Source organism: Phocoena sinus, chromosome 14 (genome assembly GCF_008692025.1).
Source record: "Phocoena sinus isolate mPhoSin1 chromosome 14, mPhoSin1.pri, whole genome shotgun sequence".
In the NCBI taxonomy this organism is placed as follows: domain Eukaryota; kingdom Metazoa; phylum Chordata; class Mammalia; order Artiodactyla; family Phocoenidae; genus Phocoena; species Phocoena sinus.
In genome coordinates this window covers 30,051,626-30,068,629 of record NC_045776.1, presented here as the reverse complement: position 1 = coordinate 30,068,629, position 17,004 = coordinate 30,051,626, and positions in this window count along the sequence as shown.

Sequence of the window (17,004 nt, the reverse complement as noted above, 5' to 3'; positions counted from 1 at the left end):
GACTAAGGCAGTTTTTAAAATCTCACATGTTGATTCATCCCTTCCTGATAGCACTTGTTTTATCTGAACTGCTCCATATCATATTATTAATGTGCCTGATATTCATTCAATCAGCAAATGTTTAGTAAGTACTATGTGCCACACACTGTTTCTAGGTTTCAGGAATAAACTAGGGAACAAAACAGACAAAAATTCCGACCAGCCAAGGATTTATGAGCTTAGTGGAAAGGAATGAACAATAAAAATATAGTAGGTAAAATAGTATATATGAAAAAAACTAAAATATAATATTTTAACTAAGAGGTCATCAAACTGTAAAGGGCCAGAGAGTACAACTATTCAATTTTGCCCTTGTATTACAAAACAGCTAAGACAATATATAAATGAAAATGAGTGTGTTCCAACAAAACTTGACTTATGAATGGTAAAATTTGAATTTAATAAAAATTTCTCATATTATAAAATAGTCTTGTTTTGATTTAAAAAAACATTTAATATGTAAAAACTCTTCTCAGCTCATGGATCATACAAAAACAGAAGGCGGTCAGAATTTGACCTATGGGCATGATTGCTGAACATGGGTTTAGATAATGGTGAGTGCTAAAGAGAAAACAAAATCAGAGAAGTGGGCTAGGGAGTGTTGGCAGTATAAAGTCAGAATGCATTTTTAGAAAGAGTGGCCCAGATAAGGACCCACAGAAAGGTGACATATGAATAAAGAATCAAAGGAAGAGATATAAATTTCACTCAACAATAACAGACTTAAGAAATAAGATATTTCTTTTATCTTTCTCAGTCTCCGTCTCATTCATTATTCCCACAGGTTCTTCACCTGGGATACATAGACACAACACCTCACCCCACAGAGAAGCCTGTGTTTAGAAGAGTATTTCACAAAATTATGGTTTTAGTTTTAATCCTGTGTACTTTATTCATGGTTTTAAAAATATTACTCTGAGAAGGGCTCTATAGCTTTACCACACTGACAAAGGAATCCATGGAACAAAACTATTTGAACATCATTAAAGATCAGGTCCTAAGCGACTAGATGGAAGGTTGGAATTGGATTTTGACCTTGGTATTAACCAACTGCCTCTTATTTTCAGGTGACCCTTAGATATCTCTTGCATAAAAGTCCCTTTATATATTCCTAGATAAATAAATATACTTTAAGGATACTCAGCTCCTCACCTCCAGAATTAGTTCAGAACATTTCCCTTTTGCAGTCTCTAATGAGATGGCAGCATGCCATCTCCCCAAGAGGTGGCTCTTACCTTCTCTCACTAGCTCTTAGCAATGTCTCCAGCTGGCTCAATCCCTGTCATAATTATTCCAAAATCATTTTCCTTCATCTTCTCCCACCACTGACAACCTACCACACATCACTGGTCTGGACTTAACCACAGTACCTCAAAATACATTACTATCTGACCATGTCTGGCAGGTGTTATATACCAGGCATTGCATTACACTCCCAATTGCATTACCTTATTTTGTCCTATCAACAGGCTGTGAGAGAGCTAGGTTGTTACTCTTATTGATATTTTACAGTAAGTAAACTGAGGCACAAAATCTTAAGGAGCTTAACCAAGACTGGGATTTTTTTTTTTAGAGTATAATTTTTTTTACAATGTTGTGTTAGTTTTCTCTGTACAACAAATTCAATACATATACATATATCCCCTCCATTTTGGACCTCCCTCCCACCCCCACCCACCTAGGTCATCACAGAGCACTGAGCTGAGCTCCCTGGGCTATAAAGCAAGTTCCCACTAGCTATATATTTTACACATGTATATATGTATGTATGTATTAATGTATATATGTCAATCCTAATCTCCCTATTCATCCTCCCTTCCCCCTTCCCCTCTGGGTCCACCCATCCATTCTCTATGTCTGTGTCTCTATTCCTGCCCTGCAGAAAGTTTTACCTGTAGCATTTTTCTAGATTCCATATATATGCATTAATATACGATAGTTTTTTTTCTTTCTGACTTACTTCACTCTGTATGACAGACTATACCTCCATCCACATCTCTACAAATGATCCAGTTTCATTCCTTTGTATGGCTGAGCAATATTCCATCATATATATTACCACATCTTCTTTATCTGTTCATCTCTCAATGGACATTTAGGTAGTTTCCATGTCCTGGCTATAGTAAATAGTGTTGCAATGAACATTGGGTACATATATCTTTTTGAATTATGGCTTTCTTAGGGCATATGCCCAGAAGTGGGATTGCTGGGTCATATGGTAGTTCTATTTTCAGTTTTTTAAGGAACCTCCATACTGTTCTCCATAGTGGCTGTATCAATTTACATTCTCATCAACACTGCAGGAGGGTTCCCTTTTCTCTACACCCTCTCCAGCATTAATTTTTTGTAGAATTTTTGATGATGGCCATTCTGACCGGTGTGAGGTGATACCTCATTGTAGTTTTAATTTACATTTCTATAATAATTAGTGATGTTGAGCATCTTTTCATGTGTTTGTTGGCCCTCTGCATGTCTTCTTTGGAGAAATGTCTATTTAGGTCTTTTGCCCATTTTAGGATTGGGTTGTTTGTTTTTTTGATATTGAGCTGCATGAACTGTTTGTATATTTTGGAGATTAATCCTTTGTCAGTTGCTTCACTGGCAAATATTTTCTCCCATTCTGAGGATTGTCTTTTTGTCTTGTTTGCAGTTTCCTTTGTTGTGCAAAAGATTTTACATTTAATTGGGTCCCATTTGTTTATTTCTGTTTTTATTTTCCTTATTCCAGGAGGTGAGTCAAAAAATATCCTGCTGTGATTTATGTCAAAGAGTGTTTTTCCTGTTATCCTCTAAGAGTTTTACAGGGTCTGGCCTTACATTTAGGTCTTCAATTCATTTTGAGAATATTTTTGTGTATGGTGTTAGGTAGTATTCTAATTTCATTTTATTACATGTAGTTGCCCAGTTTTCACACCTGCACTTATTGAAGAGATAGTCTTTTCTCCATTGTATATTCTTGCCTCCTTTGTTATAGATTAAGTGACCATAGGTGCGTGTGTTTATCTCTGGACTTTCTATCCTGTACCATTGATCTATATTTCTGTTTTTGTGCCAGTACTACACTGCCTTGATTACTGTAGCTTTGTAGTGTAATCTGAAGTCAAGGAGCCTGATTCTTCCAGCTCTGTTTTTCTTTCTCAGAATTGCTTTGGCTATTTGGGGTCTTTTTTGTTTCCATACAAATTGCAAACTTTTTGTTCTAACCTGTGAAAACTGTCATTGGTAATTTGATATGGATTGCATTGAATCTGTAGATTGCTTTGGATAGTATAGTCATTTTCACAATATTGTTTCTTCCAATCCAAGAACACAGTACATCTCTCCATCTGTTTGTGTACTCTTTGATTTCTTTCATCAGTGTTTTATGGTTTTCTGCCTACAGGTCTTTTGCCTCCTTAGGTAGGTTTATTCTTAGGTATTTTATTCTTTTTGTTGCAGTGGTAAATGGGACTGTTTTCTTAATTTCTCTTTCTGACCTTTGTTTGTTAGTGTATAGGAATGCAAGAGATTTCTGTGCATTAATTTTGTATCCTACAACTTTACTAAATTCATTAATTAGCTCTAGTTGTTTTCTGGTAGCATCTTTAGGATTTTCTATGTATAGTATCATGTCATCTGCAAACAGTGATGGTTTTACTTCTTTTCTAATTTGGATTTATTTTATTTCTTTTCCTTCTTTGATTGCCATGGCTGGGACTTCCTATTCAAACTATGTTGAATAGTATTGGTGAGAGTGGGCATACTTGTTTTTTTTCTGATCTTAGAGGAAATGCTTAAAGTTTTTAACCATTGAGAAAGATGTTTGCTGTGGTTTTGTCATATTCAGCCTTTATTATATTGAGGTAGGTTCCCTCTATGTCCACTTTCTGGAGAGTTTTTATCATAAATATATGTTGAATTTTGGCAAAAGACGTCTCTGTATCTATTGAGATGATCATATGCTTTTTTTCCTTTAATTTGTTAATATGGTGTATCACATTGATTTATTTGCATATATTGAAGAATCCTTGTCTCCCTGGGATAAATCCCACTTGATCATGGTGTATTATCCTTTTAATGTATTGTTGGATTATGTTTGCTAGTATTTTGTTGAGGATTTTCGCATCTATATTCATCAGTGATATTGGTCTGTAATTTTCTCTTTTTTAATATATTTTTCTGGTTTTGGTATCAGGGTACTGTTGGTCTCGTAGAATGAGTTTGGTGGTGTTCCTCCCTCTTTAATTTTTTTGAAGAGTTTGAGAAGGATAGGTGTTAGCTCTTCTCTAAATGTTTGATAGAATTCATCTGTGAAGCAATCTGGTCCTGGACTTTTATTTGTTGGAAGCTTTTAAATCACAGTTTCAATTTCAGTACTTGTGATTATTCTATTCATATTTTCTATTTCTTCCTGGTTCAGTCTTGGAAGGTTTTACCTTCCTAAGAATTTGTCCATTTCTTCCAGGTTGTCAACTTTATTGGCATATAGTTTCTTGTAGTAGTTACTCATGATCCTTTGTATTTCTGTTGTGTCAGATGTTACTTCTCCTTTTTTTGTTTCTGCTTCTGGTGATTTGAGTCTTCTCCCTTTTTATCTTAATTAGTCTTGCTAAAGCTTTATCAATTTTGTTTATCTTCTCAAAGGACCAAAATTTAGTTTTATTGATCTTTGCTATTGTTTTCTTCATTTTTATTTCATTTATTTCTGCTCTGATCTTTATGATTTCTTTCTTCTACTAACTTTGGGTTTTGTTTCTTCTTCTTTCTCTAGTTGCTTTAGGTATAAGTTTAGGTTGTTTACTTGAGGTTTTTCTTGTTTTGTGAGGTGAGACTGAATTGCTATACACTTTCCTCTTAGAACTGCTTTTTCTGCATCTCACAGGTTTTGGGTTGTCCTGTTTTCATTGTCATCTTTTTCTATGTATTTTTTAAATCTGATCTTTGATTTCTTCAGTGATCTATTTGTTATTTAATGTCGAATTGTTTATCCTCTGTGTGTTTGTATTTTTTATAGTTTTTTTCTTGTAACTGATTACTAATCTTGTAACATTGTGGTCAGAAAAGATGCTTGATACTATTTCATGTTTCTTAAATTTACTGAGGCTTGATTTGTGTTGCAAGATGTGATATATCCTGGAGAATGTTTTGTGTGCACTTGAGAAGAAAGTGTATTCTGTCACTTTGGGGTGGGATGTCCTATAAATGTCAACTAAGTCTATCTGGTCTACTGTGTCATTTAAACTTGCATATCCTTATTTATTTTCTGTCTGGATTATCTGTCCATTGGTGTAAGTGGGGTGTTAAATCCCCCACTATTATCCTGTTACTGTCAATTTCCCCTTTTTTGGCTGTTTGAATTGCCCTATGTATTGAGTTTCTCCTATGTTGGGTGTAGAAATATTTATAATTTTTACATCTTCTTCTTGGATTGATCCCTTAATCATGATGTAGTATCCTTCCTTGTCTCTTGTAACAGTCTTTATTTTAAAGTCTATTTTATCTGATATGAGTCTTGCTACTCCAGCTTTCATTTGATTTCCAATTAAATGGAATATCTTTTCCATACCATCACTTTCATTCTATATGTGTCCCTAAATCTGAAGTGGGTCTCTTGTAGACAGCATATACATGGATCTTGGTTTTGTGTCCATTGAGCCAGAGTGTGTCTTTTGGTTAGAGCATTTAATCCATTTACATTCAAGGTAATTATCAATATGTATGTTCCTACTACCATTTTCTTAATTTTTTGGGTTTGATTTTGTGTGTCATTTTCTTCTCTTGTGTTTCTCACCTAAAGAAGTTCCTTTAGCATTTGTTTTAAAACTGGATTCATGGTGGTGTATTCTCTTAGATTTTGTTTGCCTGTAAAGATTTTGATTTCTCAGTTGAATCTGAATGGGATCCTTGCTGGGTAGAATAAGCTTTCTTGCAGATTTTTCCCATTCATCACTTTAAATATATCCTGCCAATCCCTTCTAGCCTGCAGGGTTTCTGCTGAGAAATCAGCTGGTAGCCTTATTGGGATTCCTTTGGGTTTGTTTTTTTTTTTTTTTTTTGCAGTATGTGGGCCTCTCACTGTTGTGACCTCTCCCGTTGCAGAGCACAGGCTCTGGATGCACAGGCTCAGCGGCCATGGCTCACGGGCCCAGCCACTCCATGGCATGTGGGATCTTCCCAGACCGGGGCACAAACCCGTGCCCCCTGCATCGGGAGACAGACTTTCAACCCCTGTGCCACCAGGGAAGCCCTTTCCTTTAGTTTATCCTGTATGAGACTCTCTGCACTTCCTGGACTTGGGTAGATATTTCCTATTCCATGTTAGAGAGGTTCCAACTCTAATATCTTCATATATTTTCTCTGACAATTTCTCTTTCTTTTCTTCTTCTAGGACCCCTAGAATTCAAATGTAGGTGCTTTCAATGTTACCTCAGAAGTCTCTGAGCCTGTCTTCATTTTTTTTTTTTTTATTCTTTTTTCTTTATTCTGCTCCTTGGCTGTTATTTTGACCATTCTATCTTCCAGCTAACTTATCCATTCTTGTTTCATTTATTCTTCTATTGATTTTTTCTAGTGTATTTTTCATTTCAGTTGTGTTGTTCATCTCGGCTTGTTCTGTAGTTCTTCTAGGTCCTTGTTATGCATTTCTTGTAATTTCTTGATCCTTTCCATTCTATTTCTGAGATTTTGGATCATCTTTATTAACATTACTCTAAATTATTTTTCAGGTAGTTTGCCTATTTCCTCTTCATTTATTTCATCTTGTAGGTTTTTACCTTGCTCATTTATCTGTGACAATTATTTTTTGTCATCTTATTTTTTTGATGAGTAAGGCTGTGTTCCTCTCTTACTTGTTGTTTGGCCTGAGGCATCCATCACTGGAGTTTGCAGGCAGTTGGATACAGCTGGGCCTTAGTGCCAAGATGAGGACCTCTGGGAGAGTTCACACCAATTAATATCCTCTGGAGTCTGAGGTTTTCTGCTAGTCCAGTGGTTTGGACTCAATGCTCACACAATTGGAGCTCATACCTGACCCTTGCCCTGGGAGCCAATATCCCACAAGCCAAGTGCAATGGTAAAAAAAAAAAAAAAAAAAGACAACAAACAAAAAGGAGCAGAACAATAAGAAAGAATAAAAAATAAAATAAAAGTAGAGAAATAAAATATATATTAGAAAAATTAAAATGAAACAACAACAAAGCAAAACAGAATCACAATAGAAATAAAAAGAAAAAAGAAGAAGGTGGAAAAGGCCCTGGTAGTGGGGTTGGGTTGTGGTTGGGGGACTTAGGCTCAGGATCTGCATGGCTGGAAGCGGCCATGGAGGGCAGAGTTTCAGGCCCAGGACTCCAGCAGGTTCACCAGGGCTCAGGCAGGCAGGAGAGATGCTGGTCACATTCCCCTCCAATCCCTGAACCCCTGAAAGCCTCTCCCCTTTCCTGCTGATCCCCTCACCATGAGTGGGGCCCTCTGTACATGTGAACCCCTCCCCTTCCCCAGCTGCCCTTCCAGGACACTGGTCCCATCCCACCTCCACTTTTTATACCCCCTCCCCCCTCCACCGATATCCTTTCTGGTCAGGCAGGGATTCCACCCATCCCCTTAGGTGTTGAAGGTCCCCCACTAGTGCCTGATAAGTGCCCTAGTTGTGAGAAGATGCAAACTCGACATCCTCCTACTCCACCATCTTGACCCCATCCCCAAGACTGGGATTTTAACCAAGGTAATTTGGTTAAAGAGTTTATGTGCTTAATAAATTCTCATCATTATATCCAAACCATATAGTTATTCAATAGTTGTATGAAATAAATGTATTTTGCAAAATCAAAGCAACAAAATATTAAAAAGATAATATATAAATGACAAAGTGGGATTTATTCCAGAAACGTAGAGTGGGTTTATGTTTGAAAATCATCAAGGCAGTTCACAACACTAGCAATCTAAAGAAAAAGAAGGTCACAATCATCTCAATTTACGTAGATAAATCATTTGAAAAAGTTCAGTATCCACTTCTTATAAAAATCTCAGCAAATTAGTAACACAAGGGAACTCCTTCAACCTGATAAAAGATATCTGTGAAAACCTACAGCTAACATCATACTTAATGGTAAAATTCTGATTGTTTTACCCCATGATCAGAATCAAGACAGGAATGTGTGCTCTCACAGTTCTGTTCAACATTGTATTGGAAGCTCTAGTCAGTGCAATCAGGCAATGAAAAGAAGTAGAATTCCAACTTTTAAAGGAAGAATTAAGATTGTCTTTATTGTAAGATGATGTAAACTTCTATATAGAAAATTGATTGGAATTTCCTCCACCAAAAATCTACTAGTACTGATAACTGATAACACTCATTGTTGTTTACTCTGTTCAACTCTTATACACAAATATGAACTCTATTTGCAATAACCAAAAACTGGAAACAACCCAAATACTTATAAACAGAGGAATGAGAAACAATTTGCAAAATATTCATATAATGGAAAATTACTCAACAATGAATAGGAAGGAACTATTAAAATGCACAACATGGGTGAATCTCAAAATAAATATGTTGAGTGAAAAAGTCAAACCAAAAAAAAGAAGGCATATACCATAACATTTAATTTATGAGTTTAGAAAATGCATAATAACCTATAGTGACAAACAGCAAGTCAGAGTTTTTTTTTTTTGGACAGGAGGATTGGGATAGGCAAGTGGGAGCAATTGCAAAGGGGCAAAAGGAAAATTGAGAAGAAATGTGGATTCATTATCTTGATTATGGTGATGGTTTCAAAGATGTATGGATATGTCAAAACTGAATTGTATACTTTAAATATATAGAGTTTACTGTATGCTTACTATACCTTAATAAAGCTGTTTAAAGTTATATCTATATCCATACATATTGTTCTTAGTATCAGTTGAAATTAAATATATTTTATTTATAAGAGCTTGTGACTTGCCATATTCTATGCAATGTCTAGCCCTGTGGTATATCTACATATGTTGGAGTCATTGTCATTACTTAAAAATTGCCTGAATTAAATGCATAAACTCAAAGAAAATTCACTGTCATACCTATAAACACTTATATCACATAAACTGCCCTTTCTTTCTGATGTCAACCATGTAATTCCTCAAATAACCAAAAGTGAAATCAAGTGTCCATTCTGTAAAAAAGTAGACTTTAGCTTATATGTGCAAGGACAATTAACTAAAGCATTAGACTAATATTCAGAATTAGCTTAATTTTTAAAAAAATTAATGGAGTATAGCTGCTTTACAATTTTGTATTAGTTTCTAATGTATAGCAAAGTGAATCACCTATATGTATACATATATCCCCTCTTTTTTGGATTTCCTTCTCATTTAGGTCACCACAGAATACTGAGTAAATTTCTCTGTGCTATATAGTAGGTTCTCATTAGTTATCTATTTTATACATAGTATCATATCAGTAGAGTATATATGTCAATCCCAATCTCCCAATTCATCCCACCCACACCTGCCCCCCTTGGTATCCATACATTTGTTCTCTAAGTTTTTGTCTCTATTTATGCTATGCAAATAATGTTATCTATATCATTTTTCTAGATTCCACATATATGCACTAATATACGACATTTGTTTTCCTCTTTCTGACTTACTTCACTCTGTATGACAGTCTGTCAGTCCATCCACTTATCCGCAAATGACCCGGTTTTATTCCTTTTTATGCCTGGATAATATCCCATTCTATATATGTACCATATCTTCTATATCTATTCCTCTGTTGATGGACATTTAGGTTTCTTCCATGTCCTGGCTATTTTAAATACTGCTGCAATGAACATTAGGGTGCATGTGTCCTTTTGAATTATGGTTTTCTCTGTGTAAATGTCCAGTAGTGGGATTGCTGGGTCATATGGTAGCACCTATGGATGATCAATCTATGACAAATGAGGTAAGAATATATAATGGAGAAAAGGCAGCCTCTTCAATAAGTGGTGCTGGGAAAACTGGACAGCTACATGTAAAAGAATGAAATTAGAACACTCCCTAGCACCATACACAAAAATAAACTCAAAATGGAATAAAGACCTAAATGTAAGACCAGACACTATAAAACTCTTAGAGGAAAACATAGGCAGAACACGTTTTGACATAAATCACAGCAAGAATGCTTTTTGACCCACCTCCTGGAGTAAGAAAAATAAAAACAAAAATAAACAAATGGGATCTAATTAAACTTAAAAGCTTTTGCACAGCAAAGGAAACCATAAATAAGATGAAAAGGAAACCCTCAGAATGGGAGAAAATGTTGCAAATGAAACAACTGACAAAGAATTAATCTCCAAAGTATACAAACAGCTCGTGCAACTCACCATCAAAAATAAATAAATAAACAACCATGGGGAGAGAGAGCTTCAAGATGATGGAAAAGTAAGACATGGAGATCAACTTCCTCCCCACAAATACATCAGAAATACATCTACATGTGGAGCAACTCCTACAGAACACCTACTGAATGCTGGTAAAAGACCTCAGGCATCCCAAAAGGCAAGAAACTCCCCACATACCTGAGTAGGGCAAAAGAAAAAAACAGAGACAAAAGAATAGGGATGGGACCTGCATCAGTGGGAGGGAGCTGTGAAAGAGGAAAGGTTTACACATGCTAGGAAGCCCCTTTGCAGGAGGAGAATGCAGGTGGCTGAGGAGGGAAGCTTCGAAGCCACGGAGAAGAGCACAGCAACAGGGGTGTGGAGGGCAAAGTGGAGAGATTCCCTCACAGAGGATCGATGCCGACCTGCACTCACCAGTCCGAGTGGCTTGTCTGCTCACCCGCCGGGTTGGGTGGGGGATGGGAGCTGAGGCTTGGGCTTCAGTCGGATCCCAAAGAAAAGATTGCTGTTGGCTGCCTGAACACAGCTTGAAGGGGGCTAGTGTGCCACAGCTAGCAGGAAGGGAGTCTGCAAAAAAGTTTGGAGCTGCCAAAGAGGCAAGACTCCTTTTCTTGCCTCCTTGTACATGAGGAGAGGGGATTAAGAGTGCCACTTAAAGGAGGTCCAGAGATGGAAGTGAGCAGCAGCTACTAGCACGGACCACAGAGGGGGCATGAGATGCTAAGGCTGCTGCTGCAGCCAACAAGAAGCTTGTGTGGAAGCACAGATCACTATCCACACCTACCCTCCTGGGAGCCTGTGCAGCAGGCCACAGCCAGCGTCCCGTGATCCACAGACAACATCCCCGGCAGAATGCACGGTGCGCCTCAGGCTGGTCCAACGTCACGCCAGCCTCTGACACTGCAGGTCGCCCCACATCTGTACCCCTCCCTCCCCACGGCTTGAGAGAGCCGGAGCCCCTGAACCAGCTGCTCCTTTCACCCCATCCTGTCTGAGCAAAGAACAGATGTCCTCAGGTAACCAAAATGCAGAGGTCGGTTCAAATCCAAAACTGAATCCCAGGAGCTGTGCCAACAAAGAAGAGAAAGGGAAATCTCTCCCAGCAGCCTAAGGAGCAGTGGATTAAAACTGCACAATCAACTTGATGTACCCTGCATCTGTGGAATACCTGAATAGACAATGAATCATCCCAAATTGAGGAGGTGGACATTGGGAGCAATGATATATATATATATATATATATATATATATATATATATATATATATATATATATATATAATTTCCCCTTTCTCTCTTTTTGTGAGTGTGTATGTGTATGCTTTTGTGTGTGATTTGGTCTGTATAGATTTGATTTTACTATTTGTTCTAGGGTTCTCTCTGTCCTTTATTTTATTTATTTTTTTTACTTAAATTTTTTTTTTCTTAATAATTTTTCTGTAGTTTTTACTTTAATAACTTTATTTTATCTTCTTTCTTTCTTTCTTTTTTTCCTCCCTTTGATTCTGAGCCTTGGGGAGCCAGGCTCTTGGTGCTCCATGCAGGCATCAGGGCTGTGCCACTGAGGTGGGAGAGCCAAGTTCAGGGCACAGGTCCACAAGAGACCTCCAGTTCCATGTAATAGCAAATGGTGAAAATCTCCCAGAGATCTCCACCTCACTGCCAGCTCCACTCAACAACCAGCAAGATGCAGTGCTGGACAACCTATGCCAAACAACTAGCAAGACAGGAACACAAACCCATCCATTAGAACAGAGGCTGCCTAAAACCATAAAAAGGCCAGACAGCCCAAAATATACCACAAGACGTGTAACTGCCCACCAGAAAGACAAGAGCCAGGCTTATCCACCAGAACATAGGCACTAGTTCCCTCCACCAGTAAGCCTACACAACCCACTGAAACAACATTAGCCACTGTGGATGGACACCAAAATCAATGGGAACTATGAACCTGCAGCCTGTGAAAAGGAGACCCCAAACAGAAAGTTAAGCAAAATGAGAAGATAGAGAAACACAGAAGATGAAGGAGCAAGGCAAAAACCCACCAGACCTGAAAAATGAAGAGGAAATAGGCATTCTACATGAAAAAGAATTCAGAATAATGATAGTAAAGATGATCGAAAATCTTAGAAACAGAATGGAGAAAATACAAGAAATATTTAACAAGGAACTAGAAGAACTAAAGAGCAAACAAACAGTGATGAAAAACACAACAAATGAAATTAAATATTGTCTAGAAGGGATCATTAGAAGAATAACTGAGGAAGAAGAACAGATAAGTGACTTGGAAGATAAAATAGTGGAAATATCTCCTGCAAAGCAGAATAAAGAAAAAGAATGAAAAAATTGAGGACAGTCTCAGAGACCTCTGAGACAATATTAAGTGCAACAACATTTGAATTATAGGGGTCTCAGAAGAAGAAGAGGAAAACAAAGGGACTGAGAAAACATTTGAAGAGATTATAGTCAAAAACTTCCTTAATATGGGAAAGGAAATATTTAATAAAGTCCAGGAAGCACAGAGAGTCCCATACAGCAAAAATCCAAGGAGAAATACGCCAAAACACATATTAATCAAACTATCAAAAATTAAATACAAAGAAAAAATATTAAAAGCAGTAAGGGAAAAATAACACATAAGGGAGTCCCCGTAAAGTTAACAGCTGATCTTGCAGCAGAAACACTGAAAGCCAGAAGGGAATGACAGTACATATTTAAAGTGATGAAGGAGAAAAACCTACAACCAAGATTACTCTACCCAGCAAGGATCTCTTTCAGATTTGACAGAGAAATTTAAAAGTTTACAAACAAGCAAAAGCTAAGAGAATTCAGCACCACCAAACCAGCTTTACAACAAATGCTAAAGGAACTTCTCTAGGCAGGAAATACAAAAGAAGGAAAAGACCTACAATAATAAGCCAAAAACAATTAATAAAATGGTAATAGGAGCATACATAACAATAATTACTTTAAATATAAATGGATTAAATGCTCCAACCAAAAGACATAGATTGGCTGAATGGATACAAAAACAAGACCCATATGTATGCTGTCTACAAGAGACCCACTTCAGACTTAGGGACACATACAGACTGAAAGTGAGGAGATGGAAAAAGTTATTCCATGCAAATGGAAATCAAAAGAAAGGTGGCGTAGCCATTCTCATACTAGACAAAATAGACTTTAAAACAAAGGCTATTAGAACAGAAAAAGACGGACACTACATAATGATCAAGGGATCAATCCAAGAAGAAGACATAACAATTGTAAATATTTATGCACACAACAAAGCAGCACCTCAATACATAAGGCAAATACTAACAGCCATCAAAGGGGAAATCGACAGTAACACAATCATAGTAGAGGACTTTAACATCTCACTTTCACCAATAGAGCGATCATCCTAAATGAAAATAAGAAAGGAAACAGAAGCTTTAAATGATACATTAAACAAGATGGAGTTAACTGATATTTATAAGACATTCCATCCAAAAAAATAGAAAACACATTCTTCTCAAGTGCTCATGGAACATTCTCCAGGATAGATCATATCTTGGGGCACAAGTCAAGCCTTGGTAAATATAAGAAAATTGAAATCATATCAAGTAGCTTTTCTGACCACAATGCTATGAGACTAGATATAAATTACAGGAAAAAACCTATAAGAAATACAAACACATGGAGGCTAAACAGCACACTACTTAATAACAAAGAGATCACTGAAGAAATCAAAGAGGAAATAAAAAAAATATCTAGAAACAAATGACAATGAAAACACAACAACCCAAAATCTATGGGATGCAGAAAAAGCATTTCTAAGAGGGCAGATTATAGCAATACAATCCTACCTTAAGAAACAAGAAACATCTCAAGTAAACAACCTAACATTACACCTAAAGCAATTAGAGAAAGAAGAAAAAAAAAAACCCAAAAGTTAGCAGGAGGAAAGAAATAATAAAGACCAGAATAGAAATAAATGAAAAAGCAATGAAGGAACCAATAACAAAGATCAATAAAATTAAAAGCTGGTTCTTTGATAAGATAAACAAAATTGATAAACCATTAGCCAGATTCATCAAGAAAGAAAGGGAGAAGAATCAAATCAATAGAATTAGAAATGAAGAAGAAATAACAACTGACGCTGCAGAAATACAAAGGATCATGAGAGATTACTGCAAGCAACTATATGTCAATAAAATGGACAGCCTGGAAGAAATGGACAAATTCTTAGAAATGCACAACCTGCTGAGACTGAACCAGCAAGAAATATAAAATATAAACAGACAAACACAAGCACTGAAGTTGAGACTGTGATTAAAAATCTCCCAACAAATAAAAGCCCCAGACCAGAAGGCTTCACAAGAGAATTCTACCAAACATTTATTGAAGAGCTAACACCTATCCTTCTCAAGCTCTTCCAAAGTATAGCAGAGGGAGGAACACTCCCAAATTCATTCTCCATGGCCACCATCACTCTGATAACAAAACCAGACAAAGATTTCACAAGGAAAGAAAACTACAGGCCAATACCACTGATGAACAGAGATGCAAAAATCCTCAGCAAAATACTAGCAAACAGAATCAAACAGCACAATAAAAGGATCATACATTATGATCAAGTGGGGTTTAACCCAGGAATGCAAGGATTCTTCAATAAACACAAATAAATCAATGTGATACACCATATTAACAAATTGAAGGAGAAAAAAATATGATCATCTCAATAGATGCAGAGAAAGCTTTTGACAAAATTCAACACCAATTTATGATAAAATCCCTCCAGAAAGTAGGCATAGAGGGAACTTTCCTCAACATAATAAAGGCCATATATGACAAACTCACAGAAAACATCATTCTCAATGGTGAAAAATTGAAATCATTTTCACTAAGCTCTGGAAAAAGACAAGGTTGCCCAGTCTCACCACTGTTATTCAGCATAGTTTTGGAAGTTTTAGCCACCACAATCAGAGAAGAACAAGAAATAAAATGAATCCAAACTGGAAAAGAAGAAGTAAAGCTGTCACTGTTTGCAGATCATATGATACTATACATAGAGAATACTAAAGGTGCTACCAGAAATCAACTAGAGCTAATTGATGAATTTGGTAAAGTAGCAGGATACAAAATTAATGCACAGAAATCTCTTGCATTCCTATATACCAATGATGAAAAATCTGAAAATGAAATTAAGAAAACACTCCTATTTACCATTGCAGGAAAAAGAATAAAATCTCTAGGAATAAACCTACCTAAGGAGACAAAAGACCTGTATGCAGAAAATTATGACAGTGATGAAAGAAATTAAAGATGATACAAATGGACGGAGAGATATACCGTGTTCTTGGATTGGAAGAATCAACATTATGAAAATGAATATACTACCCAAAGAAATCTACAGATTCAATGCAATCCCTATCAAACTATCCCTGGCATTTTTCACAGAACTAGAACAAAAAACTTCACAATTTGCATGGAAACACAAAAGACCCCAAATAACCAAAGCAATCTTGAGAAATCAAAATGGAGCTGGAAGAATCAGGCTCTGTGACTTCAGACGTTACCATAATCAAGACAGTATGATACTGGCACAGAAACGGAAATATAGATCAATGGAACAGAATAGAAAACCCAGAGATAAACCCATGCACATATGGTCGCCTTATGTTTGATAAAGGAGACAAGAATATACAGTGGAGTAAAGACAGCCTCTTCAATAAGTGGTGCTGGGCAAACTGGACAGCTACATGTAAAAGAGTGAAATTAGAACACTCCCTAACACCATACACAAAAATAAACTCAAAATGGATTAAAACCTAAATGTAATTCCAGACACCATCAAACTCTTAGAGGAAAACATAGGCGGAACACTCTATGACATAAATCACAGCATGATTCTTTTTGACCCACCTCCTAGAGAAATGGAAATAAAAACAAAAATAAACAAATGGGACCTAATGAAACTTCAAAGTTTTTGCACCACAGAGGAAACCATACACAAGACAAAAAGACAACCCTCATAATGGGAGTAAATATTTGCAAATGAAGCAACTGACAAAGGATTAGTCTCCAAAATTTACAAACAGCTCATGCAGCTCAACATTAAAATAACAAACAACTTAATACAAAATTGGGCAGAAGACCTAAATAGACATTTCTACAAAGAAGATATACAGATTGCCAACAGACACATGAAAGAATGCTCAACATCATTAATCATTAGAGAAATCTAAATCAAAACTACAATGAGATATCATCTCACACCGGTCAGAATGGCCATCATCAAAAAATCTACAAGCAATAAATGCTGGAGAGGGTGTGGAGGAAAGGGAACCCTCTTGCACTGTTGGTGAGAATGTGAATTGATACAACCATAATGGAGAACAGTATGGAGATTATTTAAAAAACTAAATATAGAACTACCATGCGACCCATCAATACCACTACTGAGCATATACCTTGATAAAACCATAATTCAAAAGAGTCATGTACCAAAATATTCATTACCCCTCTATTTACAATGATCAGGACATAGAAGTAACCAATGTGTCCATCAACAGATGAATGGATAAAGAAGATGTGGCACATATATACAATGGAATATTACTCAGCCATAAAAAGGAATGAAA